Raw genomic sequence first — 22,676 nt, 5'->3', positions numbered from 1 at the left:
AAATATTTATAAAGCGTATAGTAATAAGTTGAATAGTATACTTCGTAAGGCTAAGTTAAATTACCTGAGTGATAGATTTAAAAATGCGGAGGGTAACCCGAGAAAGACTTGGAATGTTATAAATTCTGTTATTAAACCGAATAAGCCTGAAATTGTTACTAGTCTTGTTGATGGTGAAAATACTCGCCAAACTACTGAACGTATGTGTGAGCACTTTTCTAGTGTAGGGGGCCGGTTAGCGTCGTCTGTTAAGCAGCATGCAAGTGATGGTGATTTCACTCAGTTTTTGCCTGAAAGTAGTGACGTTTCTATGTACTTGCGACTGGTTACTGAAAAAGAATTGTCTGATGTGGTAAATGGTATGCGAAATAGTGCATCCGGGTCAGACTTTATTACAACAAAGGTTTTTAAGTCAATTTTTCCTGTGATATCGCAACAAATTTTGTACCTGGTTAATGCTAGTTTTAAATGTGGTATATATCTGGAGTTTCTTAAAAGTGCCAGAGTAATACCTTTATTTAAAGGGGGTGATAGGAAAAATATGAATCATTATCGACCGATATCCCTCCTTTCTGTTATTTCTAGGCTAGTAGAAAAACTTATTAATTCTAGAGTATCTGAGTTTTTGGAGAATAATTCCTTTTTCCATTCTAATCAGTTCGGTTTTCGTAAGGGGATGTCTACCGAACAGTCAGTTTTATTTTTGACAACGTTTGTGCATAATGCTTTGGACCAAGGTTTTAAGGTGGCGTCTATTTTTTTAGAAATTGTTAAAGCGTTCGATTCAGTTGACCATGAAATTTTAATTATGAAGCTTGAAAATTGTGGAATTAGAGGAAATGCGTTGAAGTTATTTGAAACATTTTTGAGAGGTAGGACCCAGTGCATTGAAATTTCTAATGTGAGGTCTGGTGAAAGAATGGTTGAATATGGTGTTCCACAGGGTTCTGTTTTAGGTCCGCTTTTATTCTTGGTTTATATCAATGACTTACGATTTTCTGTTTTGGATTTGTTAGATAGTGCACATTCTAATTGTAGGGTGATTATTCCTAGTTTTGCAGATGATACCCATTTTACTGCCGCAGCAAAGACTGAATCTGATTTAATCGAGATAATGAGAAGAGGTATGTTAGGTATAGATAAGTGGATGAGAGTGACTAAGCTTTTGTTAAACCATAGTAAATCAGGTTTTATTATATATGGTAGATCATCAAATTTTTACCCTTGGGTTCTGGATTTGCAAATGGAGAATCATGTAATTAAGCGTACAAATACTATACGATACCTTGGTGTTATTGTGGATGAATGCCTTAGTTTTAAAAGTCATGTTTCTTTTATTAGTAGTAAGATTGCAAGAAATGTTGGAATGATGAGAAAGTTAAAAAATATTTTCCATGATTCTGTTTTGAGATTGATTTATTTTTAGTTAGTTCACCCGTATTTAATATATTGTGTGAGTATATGGTCTAGCACATTTTCAGTGCATTTGCAGCAGTTACGTGTGATACAAAATATGGCACTGCGAGTGTTGTCCGGAGATAATCGGAGAACTTCGGTGAGATCCCAATATGTACAGTTAAATATTATCCCTGTGTCAGGTCTTGGAAAATTTTACCATGGGTTATTTATGTTTAAGTATTTTTCTAATTTGGTTCCCAAGTGTTTTTTAAATTTATTTATTTCTGGTGATGATGTACACAATTATCCTACTCGTCATGCTAGAGATATACGGACACCTCAAGTTACTAGTACTAGATCGCTGTTTTCAATACGTCATGTGGGGCCAGTTGTCTGGAATAATTTGCCTGTTTCTTTAAAAAGTTCAGTGAATCTATGTGAGTTCCGTCGGGACCTTAAAACCCTTTGTCTCCATAGGTATGAATTTGTATGAATTTGTTTAAAGGGTGGTATAGTTGAGTCACTCTCAGGTTTGCCCGGAACCCGTTTTTCCTATATATTTTTATTTTTTTTTGTTTTGTTTATTTATTATTTATGGGATGGCGGCGGGAAGTTTTGGAGTATGTGAAGTATTGATTTTTGGTTATTGCGACCAGGAGCCGAGTGAGTGTAGGATTTTCATTTTTTCTTCTTTTTTTTTTCTTTCTTTCCTCTTTTTCTCGTTTTTTCTCTTCTTTCTCTTTATTATGTTATTATAAGTGTTAATTTTAAGAGGGTAAATACTTCCGAACAAGCGTTAGCTTATGGAAGGTCATTTGTTTTTTGCGTTGTGTTGTTTTTGGAATAAACCCTTATCTTATCTTAATCTTTACTGGATACGTCAGTTAACATTATCAAAATCTTACTGTCAGAGTGATTAAATTCTATATCAACATCTATTCTCGGGTACATAGGATAACATCAAAAAAATCTAAATATTAGAGAGAATAAATGTTTTTTATCAACATCTCTTACAGTTACATTGGACAAATTTGACAAAATTGAACTATCAGAAATTCATTACCAACATCTTTTGTCGGATACGTCCGTTCACATTATCAAAATCTAAGTATCAGGGTGAATAAATTCTTTTATCTACTTTCTTTGCCAGTTACATCAGATAGCATTCACAAAATCTAAGTATCAGAGTGAATAAATTCTTTATCCTCATCTTTTGTCAGATAGGCTTGATAAAATTGAGAAAATCAAAGCATCAGAGTGGAGAAATTCTTTATCAATGTTCTTTGACTAATACGTTTTGTAACATAGACAAAATCTAAGTATCAGAGTGAATGCATTCTTTATTAAAATTCTTTATTAACATCATTTGTCGGATACGTCGGATTAAATTGACAAAATCTATGTATTAGAACGAATAAATTCTTTATCAACATTCATTGTCGGATACGTCGGATAAAATTGACCAATTCTAACTATCAGGGGGAATAAATTCTTTATCAGCATCTTTTGTCAGATACAGCCTATAAAATGGACAAAATCTGAGTAGCAGATTGAATAAATTCTTTATCAACATCCTTTGTCGGATACATTGGATAACATTGACAAAATCTAAGTAGCAGAGTGAATAATTATTATCGTGATCTTCTTTCTCAGATACATTGTAGAAAAGTGATAAAATCTAAGCATCAAATTGAATAAATTCTTTATCGACATCCTTTATTGGATACGTCAGTCAAAATCTTTGTCAGATACATCGGATAAAATTGACAAAATCAAAGCATAAGATTAAATAAATTCCTTATCAACATCTCATGTTGGATACGTCAGATAACAATTGTCAAAATTTAAGTATCAGAGTGAATAAATTCTTTGTCAACTTCTTTTGTCTCATACATCAGATAATATTCACAAAATCTAACTATCAGAGTGAATAAATTCTTTATCATCGCATTTTGTCAGATATGCTTGATAAGATTGAGAAAATCTAAGTATCAGAGTGAGTAAATTCTTTATCATCGTCCTTTGTCAGATATGCTTGATAAAATTGATCGTATCAGAGTGAATAAATTCCTTATCAATGTCTTTTGACAGATATGTTTGATAACACTGACCAAATCTAAGTATCATAGTGAATAAATTCTTTATTAGCTTCTTTTGTCGGATACATCCGATAACATTCACAAAATCTAAGTATCAGACTGAATAAATTCTTTATCATCGTCCTTTGTAAGATATGCTTGATAAAATTGAGAAAATATAAGATTCAGAGTGAATAAATTCTTTATCAATGTCTTTTGACGCAGATCGGTACCTTAGGGGAGGGAGACAGGATAATAATAAATAAACACTTGAATCTCCTCCCCCCCAGACGGTTCCCTCTCCCCTGGAGTCCTCTCCCTTTGTCTTTCCTTAAATTAGACAAGTTGTTCTTTATTCTTTTAAAGCTAAAATAACGCCTAAAACTACATCTACTATCAATGCTCCCTCTGAGAATGAAGGCTTCTAGGTGGGAGCTGGAAAATATTGTTAGGATATTGTGAAATATCCATGAATTTATCTTTATGAAAAAGGGGTATTTCCTTAAAAGCTCATAATATGTCTTAAATTCCATCTAATATCACTCCTCCTCCCCTACCCTTCGGGGTTACTGGCTAGAAGCCCCGGTTTTCTATAATAGATGGATCGTTTTTGCGTATATGATAATATGACATTTTTATCTCTTATTTTTTCGTGTTTCTTAGCTGTCTTTTTTACGTTTTATTGCTTATAAATTTGTTTTTATTTAAAATGTCTGTGTTCTTAAGATTTATTGTTTGGGACGCGTCTCTCATGCCTAGGTGCTTACGTAATTTAAAAATACATTTTCCCTTTATTGCTAAAAGTATCTTGAAAACAAATGTCCCCAGATGAGATTCCCAAAAAATGGGGAATCTCAGGTGTCATGCAATAGTTTATTTTTAGAATATGGTTCAAGATACAAAATATTGGCAAAGGTTTCATGGAAGACTTGCTTGGGGCGCTGTACCATTGGAAGGGAATGGGTTTTCGAGTCCTGACGGGGTCAAGAACTCTAGAAAAAAATGAAAGGTGTTTCAAGCGAAAAATGAATCGCCAAAAAGAAAATGTCTTGAGTCTTTTGGCCGAAAAATGTCAAAATGGTATTATCTGGCAATGAGGGATGCGCCGTCCATGCGTAAGATGCACTGATCTTACATAAAGTCTGCTGCCATTAAGTCAATGAAAAAGAATGCTTTGGCGGTTTAGGGATTCGTTACGTTACAAGCGGGGATTCTCCCATGGGTTCCTGTGGTAGCGTTACACAAAATTGCATCAAGCATATTTGACCTGTCTGTTTGAAACGGGGTAAGTCGTATGACGTCATTGGAATCCAGAGGGGTGTGTTACGGAGTCTTGTCAAGTTTGTTCCCCTTAATAGAGCCGGTGACAGCACTCAGCAGGTGCAAGGGGTTGGTAGCTCAACTTATCTGACCTTTAAAGGTGAGGGTGTGTCGCGTGATGTAATATGCGCTAGAAACAGGGGTATACACCGTGACGTCAGAAGGCATGCGCTAATAACAGGGTTGAGGGGTTAGGAGCTTATTATCAAAACTTGTGTATTATACGGACCACATTCCAAGTAGTCATGCCTGGAAATTTTGCCTAGAAACAGGGCATACGCTCGGAATCTTGCCAGCAATCCGCTAGGAATAGGTGTGTCGCGTGACGTCAGAGGGCTCCGGTAGAATGCAATGAAAAGGGAAAGGGCTCCCGTAGAAATCAGGGGTGGGCTCCCGTAGAAGCTGAAATACCCCCACTACTTATTTTCAACGCTTGGAATAGTATTCCTGACTCTTACAATCAGCTGAAAAGCTCGCTTTTGTTGTTTCCCCTTTCGGTTCTAAATATATATGCGAACAATCTTTTTCAAGTGAGAACATTATCAAGAGTAAACTGAGAAGTCATCTTATTGACGATACGTTTGAATCATGCTTAAGCTTAAAAACAACAACATACAAAGGTAAAATGCTTATAACTAATACTACCGCTGCTATACACCTTTTCAAAGAGAGTAAGCAGCCCCTCACTTGCCCGTAGGGCACTCTTGAGGATCAGCGAACTCTATCAAGGCTATTCCCTAAGGTACTCTTAAGGACCAACAAACTCTATCAGGGCCATTCCCTAAGGAACTTTAAAAGTCACTGAGCTCTTGCACAAAATTACATTGTGCTGATAACACTTTAATAGACAATAATCATATAGCCTGACTAAAAAAACAAAATTGTCCGGACATAGATGTGCAAGTATATTCACTCAAAATAGATTAATCTTGGGACAAGCAATTAGAAGATGATTACATAGTGTAAATCTCAAGCACTTAAATTAAATTACTTGTATAATTATAGTTTTAAAGAAAAGGTAACTATTTCCAGTTTTAAATTGTTCAATCATCTGAGAGGTCTTGTTGACTTTCAAAGAGTATTAGAAGGGGGGAGGGTCAATGTGATCTCGATTTATCACGGAGCTGAGGTTAATCGAAATGCACCGTATGTATCTAAGTCATCAAAAGAATATCGATTTTGTTTTGAGCACATTCTAAGTTTATTATTGGTTCTATTTTTTTTTATTGCGTCTAATATTCGTTTCTTTTAACTGTTTTATCTCTTAGTGTTTTAACTGTTTTAGCTCTCATAAAAACTGTTTTAAAAACAATTATAATTCGGCTACAAGACAGACAACTTCGCAAGGCTCTCAAGACAGATTGTCATGAATATTAGTAGTACACCCATTAAGAGTACCACAGCTCCACCCTTCTTCAATTTTTTGTGAACACTCTATAAATGAATACATGCATTGTGATAGTTAATATGACTGGGGCTATAAATCCCCCCTAAATCCCTTAAAATTTTTGAGCACAACCCTTAAAATGATTATTAGTAGAATATATATTATGAGTATGACAGGGACCATACCCCCATTTAAAATATTTCTTCTGGTTGGGAACAAGGAATGGATAGGAGTAGTATCGACATGAATATGACTGGGCACCATACCCCCCCCCAACACTAAAAAAGTCACGAAAAGAAAACGTCTAGAGGTTAAACAAAACTTCAGACATCACCTTTTGATTTAAAAACTAAATGAAGTGAGTGGTATCCTACTAATACGTCCGACCACATCCATTGAATTTATATTGGCACAATGTTGTATTTGTTTGAATATCATCTTTGAGTAAAAAAAATCTTCCTACTAGCCATTCTTGAACTTTTGAATTCCATCCATGGAATATTTTAAACTTAGACCTTTAGGGGATGGTAAAAAGTAGTATCAAAACTAAAAATCAAATAAAAACTGCCTTCGGGCGGTCCACGAGCTTAGCTCTTGAGGGGAATCTTAATTATTTTTAATTCTGAACATTTTGAGTTTTGTTAGGGGGAGGGGGGCTTAGAATTTTTTTAAGAAGTCGATGTTACCAAATTAATGTTAGAAATACATTGGCATTAACACTTATGAATTATTAACACTTATTAACAACTTATGAATTAACAATGAAATGAAATGAGTAGTATCCTATTAATACGTCCGACTACACCCATTCAATTTATTAAATATTTGTGTGGTGTAGGAATTGAATGTGAGACCAGAGATATTCTACGGTAAAAGAACGACGCGTTAGCCATCTGAACCAACAAGTCAATGAACGTCTCGAAGTTAAAAAAAAACTCAAAAAACGTCATAAAGAAAAAAACATTTCGAAGTTAAAAAATCTCACGAAGAACTTTATTTCTAGATCTTTGGTGAATATGATTTTTGAATTTTTTATTCGCCATCTGAACCAACAAGTCAATGATATTATTATGTTCTTAGAAATACAGTCCAAGCAAAGTTTCGTGCACTTGCTATGCCATTGAATTATATGAGTTTGTGTATCATATATCATCATTAGTTTTAAGAAACACCCCTCCCTACTAGCCTTCCTTGAACGTTTGAATTTAATCCATAGAAAGTTTTTGAAAAGCGTTTCCCTTTCATAACCCCGAGCACAAAAAGATAATTTGTTTTCGAATGTTATCACTTCTTCTAATATCGACTGAACTAAGCTTCCTTTCCCTTGTAGTTTACGGTTAAGCTATTTTAGATGAGAAGTAACGTATACTGTTAAATAAAAGTTTTGTGTGTGTGTGTTTTGTGTTCGTGTTTTTGTGTGTGTGTGTGTGTGTGTTTGTGTGTGTGTTTGTGTGTGTGTGTGTTTGTGTGTGTGTGTGTGTGTGTATTGTTCGGGATGAGTAAGACACGCATTTCCCTTTATTAATATCTTGAAAGCAAATATCCCCCGGAGTGTATCAAATTTGGTAATAAACATGCCGTTCTAACGACTGGCAAAAAATGGGAAAGCTCACTAATATTAGGTCAAGTAGGGGATGAAGGGGGCGGGGGCGGTGTCACATGGGTGAAATGCCATATAATATGACATTGTCATCTTTTATTTTTTGTCGTGTTTTTTAGCTGTCTTTCTTATCTTTTATTGCTTATCAATTTGTTTTCATTTACAGTATCTGTGTTTTTTAGATATAATCTCTTGCACGAGTAAGACACACATTTCCCCTTTATTAATATCTTGAAAGCAAATGTCCCCTGGAAATAGATGTTTTTCCAAGTACGTGACAAATTTCGATGTAAACACGTGGTTCTAATGAGTGCCAACAAATGGGGAATCTCAGGTGTTGTGCAATAGTTTATTTTTAGAATATGGTTCAAGATACAAAATATTGATAAGGGTTTCTTGGACTACTTGCTTGGAGCACTGTTCCACTGGAATGGAATGACCTTTCGAGTCCTGGTGGGGTCAAGAACTCTAGAAAGAAAATGAATGATGTTTCGAGCGAAAATGAAACACCGAAAGAGAAAGGGTTTGGGGTGAAATAAGTCAAAACTGTATTATCTGGCAGTGATAGATGCGCAATCATTACGTAAAGTGTGTACCGTCATTAAGTTAATGAAAAAAAGCTTTGGGGGTTTTGGGCGAAAAAAAGAAAAGCCGAAAAAGAAAATGTCTTGAGGGTTTTCGGCAAAAAATCTTAAAATGGTATTATCTGGCAGTAATGGATACGTAACCATTACGTAAAGTGTGTACCCCCATTAAGCTAATGAAAAAAAATTACGTGACACTGTTGCACACTCATTACGTAAGGTGTGAGCTACAAACCGGGATTCCCCCATGGGTTCCTGTTGTAAGGTTGCGCAAAATTGCGTCAGGCATTTTAGACCTGTCCGTTTGAAACTAAGTAAGTCGTATGACGTCATTGGAGTCCAGAGGGATAAGTAATGGAGTCTTGCCATGTGTGTTCCCTTTAATAGAACAGGTGACTACACTGTGCAGGTGCGATGGTTTGGTAGCTCCACTTATCTGACCATTTAAAGGCGAGGGTGTGGCGCATGTTGTAACATGCGCTTGAAACAGGGGTGTGCATCGTGATGTCATAATTTCCCTATTATTACTACTTTTCTATTATACGGACCACATTCCAAGTAAATGAAACACCTGGGAATTTCACCTTGAAATAGGATATGCGCTTGGAATCTTGCCAGGGCTCTCATAGAAATTCAAGTAACCTGACCTAACCTTTGAAGTCTTGCCAAGCGCGGGAATGTCGCCTAAAAACAGGGGTGCCATGACGTCAGAGGGCATGCCGTAGAAATTCAATGTGAATTTTCCTATCTGACCGCTTGTATTCCAGGGGGACCGCTCGTATTCCGGGGGTACTGACCGCTTGAAAGCCGCGAGGCGATACTACTGTTAAAGTGCTGTACTATGGCACGAATTGCTTGCGAAAACCCAAATGAATTAGTTGAAAATAAAATTTTTAATGAGAAATGTCTGAAAATGTTTTGGGGATATGGGGTGATGTCAGAGGGGTGTCTTAGAGTAGTTATAGTGTGGTACTGTAGGCTGAATTGCTTGCGAAAACCCGAACGAATGGCTTAAAAATAAAATTTTTAATGAGAAATGTGTGAAAAGTGTTTTGGGGAGATGGAGCGATGAGAGGGGTGTCTTAGAGTAGATATAGTGTGGTACTGTAGGCTGAATTGCTTGCGAAAACCCGAGTGAATGACTTGAAATAAAAATTTTAACGCGAAATGTCTGAAATTTTTTTTGGGGGGGATGGGGCAATGACAGAGGGGTGTCTTAGAGCAGTTATAGTGTGGTACTGTGGGACCGAATTGCTTGCGAAAACCCAAATGAATGACTTGAAAATAAAATTTTTAACAAGAAATGTCTGAAAAATGTTATTGGGGAAGATGGGATGATGACAGGGGGTGTCTTAGAGTAGTTATATTGCTGTACTATGGCACGAATTGCTTGCGAAAACCCAAATGAATGACTTGAAAATAAAATTTTTAACAAGCAATTTCTAAGAAATGTTTTTTTTAGGAGAGGGGGGGGGTGATGTCAGGGGTATGTCGCAGGGGCAGCAATAGTGTTACATTGTGAGATGAAATGCTTAGAGTATCAAACACTTGTAAAGAAAAAAAGGGGGCTTCTCTGTTTTCAAAGGGGGGGGGGTGTCATGCGGAGATCTGGTGCTAGTGTGAAAACAGTGTCGTAGCACCATTCCGCTCTGGACAATAAGCAGGCTTTTTATCAGTTTGGACATCTACCAAGGGGAAATGTATGTTTAAATTACGTAAACGCCTAGGTATGAGAGACGCGTCCCAAACAATAAATCTTAAAAACACAAATATTGTAAATAAAAACAAATTGACAAGCAATAAAACATAAAAAAGACAGCTAAAAAACACGACAAAATAAGAGATGAAAATGTCATATTATCATATACGCAAAAAATAACCATCTATTATAAAAAACCGAGGCTTCTAGCCTGCAACCCCGGAAGGTAGGGGGAGGGGAGAGTGATATTAGATGTAATTTAAGACATATTAAGAGCTTTTAAGGAATAACCCTTTTTCTTTAAGGTAGATTCATAGATATCTCACAACATCCTAACAATATTTTCTAACTCCCACCTAGTAGCCTTCATTTTCAGAGGCCGCATTGACGATAGATGTAGTGTTTTAGGCGTTATTGTGGCTTTAAAAGGATAAAGAATAATTTAAGGAAAGACAAAGGGAGAGGACTCCAGGGGAGGGGGAACCGTGGGGGAGGAGATTCCAGTGTTTATTTTTTATTATCCTACCTCCCTCCATTAAGGTATCGACCTGTTCGCTGTTCGCCTCCGGGGAAGTGTCCAGTCCCCCGAACGGTTTCTCTTAGCCCATGATACATTTTTCACCAAAATATAAAAATACGCAAAGGGTGAAAATTCTTATTCCTGTCCACCCCTTGTGCTGTGGGGAGTTTGGTCTGTATCTACTCTTTTTGGGGAACGGAATCCGGCCATCCTACGCGCAGTGGGGGAGTTTGGTCTATGTCTACTCATTCCTGGGACGAAATTCCGGCTTCGGCTAGGCGATAAAAGAGACTAAAAAACGGTCTTACTCGAGATAATTCAAAAGTAGTAATAATAGGGAAATTATCTATGAGTTTCTACGGCAACCCTCTAACGTCAGAGCACCTCTGTTTCTAGCGTTCAGATAGCAAGATTTGCGTATGGCAAGATTCCCACCCTGGCAAAATTCCAGCCATTGATACATTGTTTTTCTGGAAGACCCCTGGATTTCCCGTGATCAGGTCTGATATGAATGACACAAGCGTATCTCACAAACTAGACTAAAAGGACCCCATGGAGCTCCAGCATGGCACACACACATGCGTATTGCGTATTAACGGCAATGTATATCTTAAGCAAAGATACCAAATGGGAGAGTTTGGAAGATCATCTTGCGAGAATATCTTGAGAACAACTGTCCCCTGGAAAGAGATTATTTTCCAAGTGCGTGCCAAATTTGGCAGTAAATACGCCATTCTAACGGGTGCCAAAAAATGGGGAATCTGAGGTGTAGTGCAATAGCTTATTTTTAGAGTATGGTTCAAGATACAAAATATTTGCAAAGGTTTGATGGACGACTTGTTTGGGGCGCAGTATCATTGGAAGGGAATGACCTTTCGAGTCCTGGTGGGGTCAAGAACTCTAGAAAAAAAATGAAAGGTGTTTTGAGTGAAAAATGAAATGCCGAAAAAAGAAAATGTCTTGAGGCTTTTGGGCGGAAAATGTCAAAATGGTATTATCTGGCAGTGAGGGATACGCCGTCCATGCGTAAGATGCGTTGACCTTACATAAAGTGTGTACCGCCATTAAGTCAATGAAAAAGAATGCTTTGGGGGCTTAGGGTGTCGTTACGTTACAAGCGGGGATTCCCTCATGGGCTCCTGTGGTAGGGTTACGCAAACCTGCGTCAAGCATATTAGACCTGTCTGTTTGAAATGGGGTAAGTCGTATGAAGTCATTGGAGTCCAGAGGGGTCGTCATGGAGTTTTGCCAAGTGTGTTCCCTTTAATAAAACAGGTGACTGCACTGTGTAGGTGCGAGGGATTGGTAGCTCCACTTATCTGACTCTTTAAAGGTGAGGGTGTTTCGCGTGGTGTAACATGCGCTTAAAACGCGAATGTGCACCGCGACGTCAAGGGGCATGCGCTAGAAACAGGGGTGAGGGGCTAGGAGCTTATTATTAAACCTTGTGTATTATACGGACCCCACTCCAAGTAATTATGCCTGGAAATTTCGCCTAGAAACAGGGCTTGCGCTCCGAATCTTGCCAACCATCCGCTAGAAATAGGTGTGTCGCGTGACGTCAGAGGGCTCCAGTAGAATCCAATGGAAGGGAGAGGGTTCCCGTAGAAATCGGGGGTGGGCACCCGCAGAACCTGAAATGCCCCCACTACTACCGTAAGTAAGACAAAATTGTTCACACTGCAACTGCTGGTCTGTGATGCCAATTTGTACCCTACTACTTTAGAAAAAGTATGCCCGAGCATACTTGTGGTACCTTTGTATCACATCGGAGTACGCCTAAAACATGGGTACAATTTCAACCAGTAGCTTTTATATGATTTGTGCTTACATTTACGAAAACTAATAAAATTCAACTTGATATTCGTTACATATTTTTACAGCAGTATAAAGCTTTAATTACTTATTTATCTTTTAATTTAAACCAAAAATTATAAATGTTCATGATTTATAGAAGAACTTTGATTTATCAAAATAAGATATTAGCTAATTATTTTCTTACCAAATTAGTTAAAATGAAAATATTGTTGCCCCTTCCGTGAATATTTGTGGCAGAACTGCACTTAAGAAGCCAAAGAGCCACGTGCGGCTCTGGAGCCGCACTTTGCTGACCACTGACTAGACGAATCACCAAGATGCCACTTTGCGGGGGATGGTTTGAAGCTAGCGTGTCTGTCAGTTTGATGAATAAATTGGAAATATGGTACGCTTATAAAACTTAAAACAGCCTACAACTTATGATAAATTAGGACATTCCCTCTTAGAAAGAAAAGTTTAGGGGTTAGTAGGTCTTAAAGAAAAAATATTTTACGAGTCACGCGTTATCCCGCTATATGGTTAGGCGAGTTGCCCCCAGTGTCCCCTAATGGCGTGCCTAGCTCCCTGCTATCCCTCAATATAAAAGACCCCTTTCTATGACCACTAAAAATGGCTAAGAAAGGAGATTACGACTTCGGGGTATCCCTTGTAACAGGAAATGACATTGCTTATCGTACTATTGAACATCTCTCCAAGATGTTGCAGAAGCCTACTAGTCAGCAGACGATTTGTGGATGAACACAAAACTCACACTGTTGCATTCACATCCGCCTAGTTTTGGAGATTCCGGGCTCCAAACCCCAGGTTAGGTGTTTTCAACCAGAAATATTATAACGGTACCGTGTTTATACTTCCCAGGCTCTCAACTCCAAACAACCAAAAATGTGATTTTGGAGCCATATCGCATTTTACTCAATAAAAACATTTTGCGCATTCCAACCAATGGTCTGTGTAGCGCAGGTACAGATATCCTGATTCTGTCTCTAGTCAGGAGTGCTATGCGTGGTTGGGGGCAAATCGTCCGACATTTCCCGTGCTTTGTTCTAGATTTCTTCAGGTACCCATTTGGAGCTGGGTCGACTCAGTCTCTGCTTATAGATTCACGCTGCTAACCCTCATCTCAAATAAATCAGTGACAGGACTTTAACCCACACCCCGAAGAATATGTGCTACTGATAAGCATTGTTGACACTTTAAATTGGTTCGAGGAAATTTGATGTTACACAATAAGATTTGTATTCGGACATCTGCGGATCCATGTCAAAGACATCGATTATTTCATTGATATTCATGGTGCCAAGTCCAGTATTACATTGTCATAGGGAATGTAATACTGTTGTAATTCCCAGTACGTTTCAAATCAACTTAGTGAGGTTAGCGTAATACTCTCTGTCAATAGTTCAGCAAAAGGGCGCTCTAGATGCACAGTGCCCCTTCGTGCAATGCTCATATCTTGAGTCCCCAACAAATCCAATTATACTATGAGTTTTTTTAAAACGTAGAATCGGTTATTCCATTTTTGAAGTTATAAATCACGATACAAGGACAGTATTGTCAATTTGTACAGGATTCTGTAGGATTTATCAAACGACATATTTTACAGAGGGATTCATTTTACTTTACGAACAATAATCCAAATTTGTGAGGGGAGGCAGTCAATGATCCTACGGCACTTACACCTTTTACAAAGGTCAATGCAAGTTCTGAAGAGATTTCATCGCTTATAAATGAAGAATCGGTGTAGGTGCGTCAGTAGTTGACCGATTATCTCAGGCAAGTCAGCACTTGTGAGGAAAAGGATCAGGCAGGGTGGTATTTCATCACCGCCGTTGCATAGTAATATCGTCCTTCAGGGCCAGAAATCTATTCCCTCACGACCCTGAAAACGAATATTAAAAAAAACGATTCTTTATATGGGGCCAACTTGGTACTACTCCATAAGTAAGCAGCAGAAAGGAATAGCTGTTTCACCAGAAATAATTCAAAGCATTGTCAGAGGTTCTCTTACAAAACTTCCGATGTACTTGAATGATGAGCTGAACGCTTAATTCAAAGCATTTCCACTCACATTGGGTCTTCCGTATATTACATCTCTTATTATTTAACTATGCAGATGACACTTCAAACACAAGTCGATGACTTTCTCGAACTAAAGTAAACTTTGTTATGTTATATTTAGTGCAGCATTTAAATAAATTGGCCTTACATTTGGTTATAGCAAAAGTGAAGTCTTTGCGCTTAGTAGAAGTGTAGCGAATTAAAAAAAAACGGATTTTCAAGTCGGGTAATCAACAAATTGCAATGGCAGAATATCTTGTCTACTTAAGAATACTTATTAGGTTCAATATGGGTTCTGTGCTTCCCCTACATAAGATTCGTTTTGGGGTAAACGCGAGAAAAGCACACGGGGCTCGGTCATCTAAAAAAAAAATGTATATATATTTAACCAACAGATTCGAGCCCAGGGTGTACAGTGCTTTGGTTACACCATACTGTTTACCTTTTTCTCCATTTTTGGATTTATTTTCTTTCTCCGCCAGTGATAGAAGAAACCTGTGTTCAGGTTTTTATTAGTATGTGAAATATCTTCTAAGCTTACTGTCTTGGATCAAGTATTTATAGGTGTCACACCGTTACAGCATTTCTGACCATATTATAGCTCTCTTGAAGCGCCGGACGAAACTCTTAAAGTTAGTCGAGACTAGTAGCGTTGTCAAAGTAAGTACCTTTGTGTGTACATATTTTATCTCAGTCTCTGGGCACTGTGATGACGATGGAATGGCGCTGTGAGCGATATGAAAAAGCTGACCCTCGTCATCTCAGTTTAGCTTGTTTTGTACTGGTTTTTCCGAGTTTCCTGCAGTGATGGTGTAAGTAACCAATGGCTTTGTGTTCTTGACCTTGCTTAGAGATATTGCCATGCAAATTAAATACGAGAAGATCATCCTATTCGAACCTTATTCACCTTGCTTGGTGATGGCGCCATCTACATTTTGTAGCTTAAAGCAATTTACACTTCTAAAGCGGCACCAGATGGCTCTACCATAGCCACAACATCTATCAAACGCTCTCATTGCGGTAAACGTGGAGGCAGACTCAAAAAGAGGATGAAGATACCAGTGTTAATTTCAACTATGAACAAGATTAAAGCCGTACTGCGTAGACCAAGCAGCCTAGTACCAGTAAATTGCTTTCCTGCTCATAAAACGCCGTCTATGCTCACTCCATGGTACTGCAAACCAGTTGTGATTACCGACTGTGAAAAAAACGCCGCCAGCTCTACATCCTCAGTGTTTTTCAGCTAAACAAAAGCTGCCTAATATACTCAATTGTATGGCTCGTTCATTTAACAGTAAAATTTAAGAACTCGAAGTTATAATCAAGCAGAACAACGCCTCAATCGAATTAATAAGTGAATGCTGGGACATTACTTCTGAGTCAGCGCACATTAAAGGCTAAACTGGCTACTTTAATACTCGTCGCAACCGTGGCCTGAATCGTCGTGGAGGTGGCGTAGGACTTTATTTTCGGGACGATCAACCGTCAAAGTTGTTAAGCGATCCAATTGACACCGACCATGAGATATGGTAAACGGAATGTAAGGCAACACATTTATCAAGAAGATTCTCGCGTTTGATAGTCGCTTCGGTCTATTACCCTGAGAGTGCAAAAAACAGGAAAGAACTTATTGAGGACATACAGTTTTTCGTAGACAAAATGCGTCAAAAGTATACCTCTCCTGCCTTTGTGATTGCAGGTGACTTTAACCAAACAAACAAACAGTGGGTCTCTAGTGTCTTGGACATGCGGCAAGTTGTTGCAATACCGACCCATCAGAGTGAAAGCATACTTGACTTGATCTTTACGATCCTTACTGACTTCAATGATGCACCGCGGTCCCTAGGACCCCCCCCCCAGATTTCCGATAATTCCATAATTTCCTGGGAAGCAAATTCAGCAATCCCCAAAACCAAACGAGTCAAAACTACTATACGACCACTAACAAGAGATTCGATTTCTATATTTGGTAGCTGGAACGGCAACTACGAATTTGATGACATTTACTCCGAGCCGGACATCAACGTCAAAGTCAGTAAGCTAAATAGCCTACTTCAGGAAAAGTTCCATGCTTGTTTTCCGACTAAAGTCATTACCGTTACAGATACTGATAAACCATGGATCTCACACGACCACAAGGACCTAATTAAGACTCCCTGCCGCCTTCACAGCAACAGCGATTCAGTTGTTTCAGCCAAGTTGCGGAACCAAATTGTCAAACTGAACAGGCGAGCCAAGAGACGATATATGACGGCCAGAATTATGCCCTAACTTACGACAGATCCACACAAATGGCATTCGTCAGTAAAAAGACTTGCTGGTAAAATGAGGCCCAGTGACTTAAGGGTATTGAAAGAGGATGGTACCTTGTTATCGGCTACGGAAGTGAACTCCTTTTTTGTTGGCATCGTACCACTTTTCCGTCAATCACCGTTCAGAGATCGAGTCTCTCATTACTGAAGCAGAGATTGATGATGTAGGTAAAATTTTCTGAGTTTGCCGTTTACAACAAACTTCAGAAGTTGAATAGGAACTGTGCGTCTTACCCTGGCGAGCTTTCTTTAAAGTTGTTACGCGAATTCGCTATTTTCCTTGTCAAACCACTCTCCTCCATTATTAACCAGTGTTTCCAAGAGCAAGTGTTCCCTAGTGCTCCCTAGGCAGAAACGCTTATATACCGCAAGCTGATGACACAGGTTTCTTTTTCTCTTGACACATATCAGTACGGATGCTTGAAAGGAAGCAGTACAACTGTTTAATCAATGAGAATTTATCACTTTATTGCCGAGTGGCTTGATCGAGGAAGTGCGATTCTCGATCTTCCTTTAGTGGATTACCGAAAAGCCTTTGACCTTATTCGCCATTAGCCTTTGCATTTTTTAAAATCCCACCTCCTCTCCTCTCGGTGACATAATAATCTTTTTCACTTAACTTCAAAATTGAATGTCACCTACACTAATTTAAAAACATGTTATATTTTTTAATTTGGGTAGCCCGGTTTTGCAGGGTGCCCTTCCGCCATAAGGGCACCCCTTTCACCGTGGAAATACATTAATAATACACAAGTATTTTTCTTAAAGCCTTGTTCTCAATAAATTATATATCATCCTTCATCCTCTCAACTCCAAAATAAACCTAGGAGGAGTATAATGCTGTGCCCTTACAATATCTTTAGGCACGCCATTCTAATCCTTCTTTAATAACACACAAATAAACTACTAGAATCGTTTTAATACCCATTTGGCTAAATTTTCAAATTTAAAACTCAGTTTTACTCATCCATTCCACATCTACTCTCTCCCTCCATACTCGACTCCGTCTCAAGTCAGTCACATAACTTTCAAGCCAAACATTCAATAAAGGAGTTTTGACCTGCTTTTGACGTTTCCGCATTTTCCACACATGCATGCTACACTTGTCACCATCAAACACAGCGCATAATTCCTTGGCTTACCTTTAACACAAAAGCACAGCTTTAAAGCTTTCTGCTTTTCTTCTGCAGACGTTGTTTTTATTCCTTCATTTTCTATCCTTCGCTTTTTTTTCAATCCCACCTCCTCTCCTCTCGATGACATAATAATCTTTTTCACTTAACTTCAAACTGAATGTCACTTACACTAACTTAAAAATCTACACTTATTTAAAAAGAAGACAGCTTCAGAGCTTTCTTCTACAGACGTTGTTTTATTCCTTTATTTTCTAATATGTCCAATAATCTTTGGGGTAATCCACTGTTCGAGGGGCATTGAATCAATTCGTGCAATAGTCCGTCAAGCACTTCGTCTCCACACATTGACCAAGTAGGCGTTTGGGTTTTCGATATGCGACTCACTGTATTACTAAAGGGTAATATTCCATGAATCATGCAGTACACAAAGTCTTTCTGTTCCTAATTAAACGGCAATTCATTTAGATTTTCAAACGATAAATGAAAATCAATGAACGGTTCCTTTTTTCTAGCTCTGTAATTTGGTTCTTTCTCACTTCTAAAAACATCCCGTGATACCTTCTTTAGTTCCTCCTTTCCCAAGTCACATCTCAGTGCTCCCAATTCCTCTGATTTCTTCAGGGCACTGACAATCCACCACAGAGAGGTTGGAATTTTTTTGCTTAATTGTTTTGCTCAATTTGTTTGGCAAGGTTTTCAGGTAATGCGAAAAGAGGAGCAGTGTAAAATAATAGCGTGAAGCAATACGTATTGACATACAGAACTCTTTCAAACATCGTTTTGAAAAGGCTTTTCTTGGTTGACTCAATATCCCGACTTTTTTTGTGTTCACCACATTCTCAAAAGTCAGGCCCAATACTCGCGTTTTTTCTGCAAATGGTAGTCAACAGTTTCTTGCTATGTCGTCGTAATTTACAGATTTGTTCAAAGGGTAGAACACTGCTCTTTTGTCTGTGTATTCTCACGTGAAATCCTTAGTTGTACCAATGCAATCCCTTACACACAGTTTTCACATCATTTTCACTTCCTGTGATAAAATTTCTGTTATCTAAGAAAGCTGCACTTTTCAGAAACTTGAACACCGCGCATTCTTTCTTCTACATAGCGAAAGAGTGGGTCGAGATATAATTCAACATCCTTCGCTTTAATCCCCTAAAGAGGGACTTTGTCAGTCCTCCTCTACCGTATCCTAGTGTATCTTCAGCTGTAATTCTTGGTGTCACATTTAGTGTTGACTGCTTGTTTAGTACTCATGTTGATACAATCACTATAAAGGAGAATGGTGCGATGCGTATCCTTATCTTACTACGTCATTTCGGTTTTTATGTGTCCTAACTTAAGACAGCTTATCTTACATACATCCGACCAATTATTGAGTATGCTTGCCCTGTATGGGGCCCTCAAGTCAACAACACAAGGTACCTAAGCGATTAACTTGAGTCACTACAAAAAAAGAGCCTTTAAAATTATTCTTTCAGACGCATATACAAGATATGAATCGGCGTTACCCGTCCTGCAACTACCGTCCCTTCACGAACGTCGTTCGGGTTTGATCTGCAAATTTGGCCAATTCCTTCTTTGTAGTGAATAAAATAGAGATTCTACCACCAGTTATGAAGAATAAAATTAACACAAAGTCAGCTAACAAAGTGAGACTGGAATTGTCCACTCCAAGAACAAACCGTTTCACCAATTCGTTCGTTCCTTTTTACATGTCAATGTTTTATAAGTTATAGTCTCGTATTATTCTTTTTTTTTTTGCGTAACCGAGATAGAGTTGCAGGTAAAAATATAGAGGAAAATGAAAAAGTTTGTGATACTTTGGATGCGAAGGAAGATTTGTTTTGCGAGGAAGAATTAACGACAGCACTAAAAGGATTAAAAAATAATGAGGCTCCAAGTGCTGATAGGGTAGTAAATGAGTTTCTTAGATATGGTGGCTCTGAGGTTAGAAATAAGTTACCGAAGATTATGAATATGATTTTTGAAAAAGGGGAAGTACGAAATGATTTTAGGAAAACCTTAATTAAGCCATTTTATAAGAAAGGTGACAAAAGTGAGTTTGATAATTATCGAGGCATTAGTCTGGTCTATATAGGTAGCGAATTACATAATGATATGATACTTTTTAGGCTGAGAGATGCTGTAGACAAAGTCTTAAGAGATGATCAGTGTGGTTTTAGAAAAGGTAGATGATGTGTCGAACAAACTTTCACTCTTAGGTTAATAATTGAGAAGTGCCTGAGTTGTCAAACACCTTTGATCCCTAATTTTATAGATTGTGAACAAGCGTTTGATTCTGTAGATAGAAAAACTTTAACAAAGGTTTTATCCTTGTATGGCATACCAGACAAATATATTAGAGCGACTAGTGCTATGTACGAGAATAACACTGCTGCGGTTAAGGTAGGAAATGAGGTTAGCAGCTGGTTTTGTATAAAATCAGGAGTTAAGCAGGGTTGTGTTCTATCTCCCTTTATACGGATTATTTTGATGGATTTTGTATTCAGGAGCGCAGGAAAGGCAATGGGAGACCACGGAACGAAACAGGGACGAAAAACTCTCCTGGACTTAGATTATGCTGATGATTTAAGCATCCTAGAGGAAAGTGTGAGCAAAATGAATGAACTTTTAGAGGCTTTTCGAGTTCAGGGTCCTAGAATAGGTTTGAAAATTAATGTTAAGAAGACTAAGTCACTAAGGCTAGAAATAAGTGAAGAAAGGTGACGTTGGGTAATGAAAAAATTGATCAAGTGGGCAGCTTCACTTACGTTGGTAGTATTATTAGTAAAGATATTAAAAGTAGAATAGCCAAGGCTCATGGTGTTTTTTTCACAATTAAAAAAAGTTTGGAAGAATAGGAAGATAAGTCTGCAAACCAAGATTAGAAAATTAGAAGCTACAGTGATGACAGTAGTCAAATACCGCTCTGAAGCATGGGCGCTTCAAAAAAAGCGGATGAAGATTTGCTAGATCTTTTCCAGAGAAATTGGTTAAGGATTGTTCTAGGTACCCGTCTGACTGACCGTATTTCAAACAATAGGCTGTAAGAAAAACGTGTTTCAATACCGCTCTCTAGGGCTATAATGAAAGAAAGGATGAAATGGCTAGGGCACGTTGTGCGGATGAAGAATGACAGATTGTCGAAGATTGTTCTTTTCGACCAACCGTCTAGGGCTAAACCGAAAGCAGGTCGTCCTCGTCTGGGAGGACGTCATAATGAAAGATCTAAAGGAAATGGGAACTTCGTGAGAGGGTGTAAAAAGGGAGGGTTTGTATAGATTGGGATGGAGAAGGAGCGTGCGTAGTTGTGTTGGCCTCAGGCGGCTTGGTGCTGTGGTGAATTGTTAGTAGTAGTAGTATTCTTTTTTTCAGTGTAAGTACTAGCGCCATTTAGTTGGAGTTTTTATTCTAAACTATGACTGCTTGTATAAATAAAACTACTGTATTCAGTTCATTTTTGTTGTTTTGTATAGTGCCCAGTCTTCTTTTTGTATTTATTCCATAAATTTGTGGTGTGTACCATTTTTCTAATAAGTAGTAAAATTATCAATCAATTAATCAATATTCAGAGGTATAATTCTAGATTTCTATAAAAAAAAAGGTAAGTCACCTTTGCACAAGGAAAAGTGACAGGAAAAAGTTGTAACATCAGAAATTCTGCAAATTTTGTACTTTCATAAAAGACGACTTTTTTGTTAACCTAGTATTATCGTTTGAAAACACAAAATCTTAAATTTCGATAAGAAAAGTTTTAATATTTAAAGTTCTATATACATTCCAAAAATGACAGTGCACCAATGTAAAATTAATATTTGTTCATCTGTAGCAAATGCCACTAAGAAAAGTTTTAATATCTTAAGTTCTACATACATTTCAAAAAATGACAGTGCACCAATGTCAAACGAATATTTGCTCAGGAATATTTGCTCAGGTGTTTCAAAATACCACTAACAGACACAAATAGAGAAAGAATGATTAATACAAGGAAGTGGAGAAATGCATTTAAAAATAAAGAGACTTAAATGACGAACCTGTTAATATCATCAAAATAAAATTTTCTTAATTTCCTAATTGTCGAAAGTGCTCGTAACCTGTTGTATGAAGAGGCTAACCAAAACTTGCATAACTTTTAATCATAATTTGTGATACGAGGTTTAGCCTTACAATATTGGTGTTTCTCTGAGTGAATAAAAAGAGTAAAATCTGATTTTTCCCGAAGCAGCGTATATCAGCCTTATAAACCCAAACGCCTTTAAAATGTGTAGAATGGCTTTACTTACTGATGCCAATATTGGCTTTTAGAAGATCTACACAAATGCCTAAACATTTGATCAATGCACACAGTATTGGATATTCACACAAAATGCATATATTAATACATAAAAAATGCTTGCAATCCACGTCACTCTTTTCTTGAATGATTTATTTATACCAAACTGAATACAACAGAAACGAACTGAGTTAAAAATACCCAATATTAAATTTGTTTCTTGGTAAGTCATTCGTAATTGCACCAGCTAATCCTAAATCGCATACTACTATCAAATTTCCGGAGTCGCATTGCCTACTGCATTTTTTATGGGAATTCTAAGGCCCTTAATTTTGATTGAATTTAATTTTGGATAAGAGTTGACTTACATATAACTGAAATTGGATCACATAAAGGAAATAGTAAAAATCAAAGTGACTATCACAAACAAAAGGGTGACACACACAAAAGGGGAAAAACATAACAAGAGCCAGTAGAAAAGAGAAAGTAGAAA

General features: G+C 37.7%; 1 protein-coding gene across 2 annotated transcripts in view; it reads right to left on the bottom strand.

Annotated features, from left to right (window-relative positions):
- Window positions 1–22,676, bottom strand: part of LOC148950378 (damage-control phosphatase 1-like) — a 156,735-nt gene that overhangs the window by 61,521 nt on the left and 72,538 nt on the right. Inside the window, exon 6 of one of the 2 annotated variants that reach the window (XM_089092360.1) lies at window positions 21,654–22,676. This exon is cut by the window's right edge and continues 596 nt beyond it. The exons of the other annotated variant lie outside the window; for it this stretch is intronic. The gene's annotated coding sequence lies outside the window, so the exon portion shown is untranslated. Of the gene's footprint in view, window positions 1–21,653 lie in introns of those variants that run through there. 2 annotated transcript variants of the gene reach the window in all.

This window comes from Artemia sp. Qi Xiang Cuo, chromosome 7 (genome assembly GCF_049724085.1).
Source record: "Artemia sp. Qi Xiang Cuo chromosome 7, ASM4972408v1, whole genome shotgun sequence".
In the NCBI taxonomy this organism is placed as follows: domain Eukaryota; kingdom Metazoa; phylum Arthropoda; class Branchiopoda; order Anostraca; family Artemiidae; genus Artemia; species Artemia sp. Qi Xiang Cuo.
The sequence above is the reverse complement of the archived record's forward strand: the minus strand, read 5'-3'. Positions and strand labels throughout refer to the sequence as shown.